Source organism: Neodiprion fabricii, chromosome 1 (genome assembly GCF_021155785.1).
Source record: "Neodiprion fabricii isolate iyNeoFabr1 chromosome 1, iyNeoFabr1.1, whole genome shotgun sequence".
Classification (NCBI taxonomy): domain Eukaryota; kingdom Metazoa; phylum Arthropoda; class Insecta; order Hymenoptera; family Diprionidae; genus Neodiprion; species Neodiprion fabricii.
The window spans coordinates 12,297,460-12,303,047 of record NC_060239.1 but is presented as its reverse complement, the minus strand read 5'-3'; the positions used below and the strand labels follow the sequence as shown (position 1 = coordinate 12,303,047).

General features: G+C 37.2%; 1 pseudogene; it reads right to left on the bottom strand.

The window, feature by feature from the left end:
* Positions 1-1,454: 1,454 nt before the first annotated feature.
* Positions 1,455-4,648, bottom strand: LOC124181147 (annotated as a pseudogene).
* Positions 4,649-5,588: the final 940 nt, after the last annotated feature.

Here is a 5,588-nt window from a genome sequence, read left to right as displayed (position 1 = left end):
AATCTTTACTCGTACCTTTCAAATGTGTGTTAAAATACACTCGAAGTGTTAAGAAGCCTCGTTCCTTCTCTTCCTGTCACCTTCTTAGGTCTTTAAATCACTACGCTGCGTTAAATACTGTCTCATGTACGGAGAATCCATTTCATCGTAATCAAAATTGGCGCATCCGTGATGTATTACAGTTACTCTGAATTTTTTTCCATTCAAACACTTTTCGAAAAACTATTCGGCTTCTCTACCCAACGTAGATACTTCACTTGCGACTAGCTAAAACAGCGTTTCGATTCTATGCCTACGAAAATCCAAGATCGAGAGAGCAAATGAAAAGTTGTTGGAATATTTATGAATATTTATCTTATGGAATACATCGGAATATCAATGTTATGAAATACGTCGTGCGCGCGTCGAATAGAATCCCATTTTGAAATGAATAATTCTTCTCTTTTCATATCATAGCTAATCTAGTAATATAGGTAAATAGGATGGTTGGAGGTGTTCGGAAATGGTAGGACATTTCAAAAGTTAAAGTCGACGATGATCCGGTGCATCAATTTTATCGTTACAGATTTTCGTTTCCCACGAGGCATAGAGTATTCAACAACGATAATGCAGTCCTTAAAATTCATCATTCATCTCTGTCTGGAAAGCTAATTCGCAAGGCGTGGTATTCTAGATATGTCAAAACTAAGCTAGCGGCACGTGTTTGCATTATTAGAAAAATACCCGTACTCTACATCACTGTTTCTAATCACAGTACGAATAGTCGGAAATGTTTTTGATTATCCATATTGAAATAAAAGAAGTAACAAAGCTTAAATTTGTTGTTAAAGCTCTAATGAATACGTCAAACTGCGGTCGAATTCATTTATTATTTGCACATGACCTCTGTACATTTGATAAATTATTCCTAAATACATTGAAGCATATGTATTTATGATGAAATATCGTGCAATAGGCTGTGTAAACTATGACCTACAATTTCTATCAAATAGCTGCTTTTGTGTCAACAGGGCTTTGAGACTCAGTTAAGTTGGATCTTGATTTTTGCCATCGTATGCAGGACATTGGGTTACAAGAACAAATGCGAATTACGAAGTACTCCGTGTTAGAGATAAGGATATTTCAGTTCAAGTATACCTATACACAGAAATCCGTATGTTAATATACCAAAACCTCTGTGTTTATTGTAAAAATCTAGTTTTAAACATGTGTATATATGTATATACACACGCATAAATATACATATACATCTATACACATACATGTACATAAATAATTGCCAAGAAATTAGAAACACTCACAACTTGTCGCAAATAGAGTAAAACGTAAGGTTAATAATATACAAATCACACAAGCGCACCATAAAACGTGGCAAGGGTAATCCTAGTGCAGTGATGGTATGAACTGATGAAATATACATTTACATATACATGATATAAATTAATAGTCTAGAAAAGAGTATTTAGAGAGCTTATCTAATTCCGATCTTGTAACAATAGATCATTAACATAATCAATATACGGTTAAAGCTGTATTAGCTACATTCACAATTAGAGACAATATTTTTTATCCATAGGTTCCACCTGCACGGCCAATTTTGTGTAGCTGAGAGTCGACTCTCTTCCCCTAGATATGGCCTGTACATGCAACAGACAAGTATAAGTCCAATAATATCCATAATTAATATTGAATCTTAAGTGTCATAGGCAGGGCTGATTAGGTTTTCTCGTGATTATAAATGTGCTTGATTTTCATGTTACATAATCATGGAATGAATTTTACATACACAGCTTCTCTGATTTTACGATCAGTTCAAGAAGCCTAAATTCGATGAAAATCATGACTAACCTAAAGAGCGACAAATATCACGGCAAACAAAGCGATTGATGCAACGCAAATAGCAACTGCAAACGCAGTGGCTGCTATTACAGCTAATGATGCAGAATCCTCGGTTCTGCCGAAGCTATCTGAAGCCCCCCGACCTCCGTCTCGGGAAACTGTCCGCTTTCCAGCTGGAGAGCTATTCCGGCAACCACCTGGATCATGAAATGTTGACATGGTAAGTGAGATACAAAATAATGTTCAGGTTCATCAAACATCTCACTATCAGAATCAAGCATAAGTTCAACATACCCGTTGCTGGATTACATATACAACAGTCTTGATCCTCGGCATTATTGATACCAGCTGGACAGCAAGGGACGCATTGATTGTTCAGTTTGTCGATGTGCAACGGAGCAGCGCATGACAAGCAACTAAACTTTCCCCGTCCCGTACATGTCTGACAGCTTGAGTCACAGCTTTTACAGAGTTGCGTCACCCAGTCGTAATATTGGCTACTGAGACATTCTATGCAAAGGCCCCCATCCAGCATTGAGTGAGCAGGACACAAGGTGCACCCTAGCGGCCCTTCGGCTGAAACCAATTTGACATTAGAATGACGTTAAAAGTTCAAACGAATATAGGTTCCCCGTGAGTAATAGACTAGATAATGATCTCATATTTTACCACCTCTACATGTTTTGCAGTAATGATGACACTTCTGACATCCAAAACTGGTCCTAAAGAATCCTTCGGGACATTCCGGATGACATTCTCCTGCAGTCAATTGGCAGCCTCTCGGGCAGGTTACACACTGATCTCTCCTGGGTCCAGAAAAAGTCCTGCAGGACATGTGACACTTTGCGCATTGCCACGATCGCTGTAATATCTGTAAAAGCAATATTATACGAGTTCCTCACTCATAAAAGCAATATTGTAGATTATCTTAAGGCCTTATCAAATTAGTGTCCACGTGATATGGTGCGTGACTCATTTCGCGACTCACCCGTCAGCACAGAAAGATCTACACTCGCCACTCTGCAGCTGAAGTCCATCATTGCGAGTGGTACAGTTCAATCTGGAGGTGCAGGTCCTGCATGTATGAAGGCAGGGTAGAAAAAGAGGTTTCCCAGCTGGCTGGGCGACGGAATAGTAACCGTCCTCGCATTGAGCGACACATATTTGACCTTGCAGAAGCAGTGTCTCTTGGCAGGAGACCCAGGAGTCACGGGTGGGCCCGGCGCAAGTCTCACATGTCGAGTGGCATCTTTTGCACCGTCCGTTTTCGTGATATTCAGTACTGTCGCACCGCGTACGACTCGCCGTGACGTTTAAATGTTAAACTCACCGAGCACAAACTTCGTCCTCCTCGTCCACCTCCGACCACCTCCAACCATCGCGAACCACTTCCGACAACGACCCACAACCACCTCGGGTCTTTCCTTGAATAGTAATAAATATTTTCAGTATATGAACACATCATAAAAATTGTGTAAGGATTAATATAATTAATTAATTGATTGATAATATATTAAATGTTATTAGTGCACTTATAGCTACTGAATTCGTGCTTGCGCGAAAAATGAATTGAAATAATTTATTGTAAACGTGACAAGTTTGAAAAATTTGAAATAAAATATAATTACAATTGCCGTTAAATATAAGAAAAATATTTTACTCACCGTGCACAAATCCTCGTCCTCCTCGTCTTCCATGTCTTCCCCCTTTTCGTCCTTCTCGTCCTTCTCCTCGTCCACCTCGATCACCCGCAACCACCCCTCACCACCTCCGACCAACTCCAACCAGTACCAGCGACCACCGCTAACCACCTCGGGTTATACCTCGAATACTGATAAATATTTGCAGTATTAAAACACATCAAAGATATTGTGTGTGGATTAATATAATTTCTCTATCAACACATTTTACCAAGAAGATTATCAAAAAGTTATGAAAAATTATAGAAATTTAATTAGCGCATTGATAGCTACTTAATTTGGGCTTGCGCGAAAAATGAACTGAAATAATTGATTGTGAAAGTGACAAGTTTAACAAATTTCAGATGAAATATAATGACAATTGCTATTAAATATCAGAAAAATGTTTTACTCACTGTGCACAAATCCTCTTCCGCCTTTTCTTCTCGTCTTCCTCGTCCTCCTCCTCGTCTACCTCGATCACCTCGAACCACCTCCAACGACCACCGCTAAACACTTCGGGTTATACCTCGAATACTAATAAATATTTGCAGTATTAGAACACATCAGAAATATTGTATGGGTATTAATATTATGTTTTTACTGACACATTTCACCAAGAAGATTATGTGAAAATCATAAAAAATCATATAGAAATTTCATTAGTCCATTGATAGCTACCGAATTTGGGCTTGCGCAGAAAATTAATTGAAATAATTTATTGTAAACGTGACAAGTTCAAAATATTTCAGATGAAATATAATTGCAATTGCCATTAAATATTATAAGAATATTAATTAATTAATGAATAATATAATAAATTGTGTAAGCTTATTCAAAGCTACTGAATATGTGCTTGCGCGAAAAATGAATTGAAATAATTTTATGTAACCATGACTAGTTTGAAATATTTTAGGTGAAATATAATTACAATTGCCATCAAATATTATAAAAGTGTTTTACTCACCGTGCACAAATCCTTGTTATCTTCGTCTTCCTCGTCAACCTCCTTTTCATATTCCTCCTCCTTGTCCTCCTTCTCGTCCACCTGGATCACCCGCAACCACCATTAACCACCTCCGACCACCTCCAACCATCGCCAACCATCGCCAACCACCTCCAACGACCATCGCTAACCACCTCGGGTTATCCCCCGAATACTATTAAATATTTTCAGAATCAGAAGACATCAAAAATATTGTGTAAGAATTAATATCATTTTCTCATTGACAAATTTTCCTGACAAGATTAAGAGAAAATTATAAAAAATCATAGAACTGTTATGAGCGCATTGATAGCTACTGAATGTAGGCTTGCGCGAAAAACGAAATAAAATAATTCATTGTCAATATGACAAGTTAAAAAAAGTTCAGACAAAATATAATTACAATTGCCATTAAATATGCTCAAATGTTATAATCACCGAATTTGCAGATTCCGTCGCAAGAAGCACAATTTGAAACACGTGTATGTAGCTTGTTTACGAGTGTATCTCAGTACACTACTATATTAAGCCTTTTAGAACGAATACAGCCATCCATGAGATGATGTGAAAGAAACAAGATGTCACAATCACCGTGCACAAATAGTAACACAGCTTTTTATTTTTGGTTTATATGAAAATCGTTGATCATAATAATTCATTTTGTACTATTATCGTATACAAATGGTTGAAAACTGAAAGCAATCAATAATTATACAGCTACATATTTGCGTAACACCGAAAAAAGGTTAATAATAAAATCAGATGATGGTAAAAAAAATATCTTTCATGTCGGTTTAAAGTGAAAATCGTGTTCTTGAAATGCTACCATATGAAAAATCGGGAAAAGTATACATATTTGTTTTTCAAATCAATCAAATACGATGGATTTTAAGTGAAACGGTAATTGTTGGTTATTTATTTATTTGTTGTTTTTTTAGGGAGATAACTAACGAAGCTTTTTAAAATTTCGAGTGTGCTTCAACTTACATTTGGACCGTACGAGATCAATTTCCTTATCATCAATCGTTGCAAAATGGCGAAGTTATCAGCTGGCCATTGAAACTCCTCACCGCCGCTTGAATCTC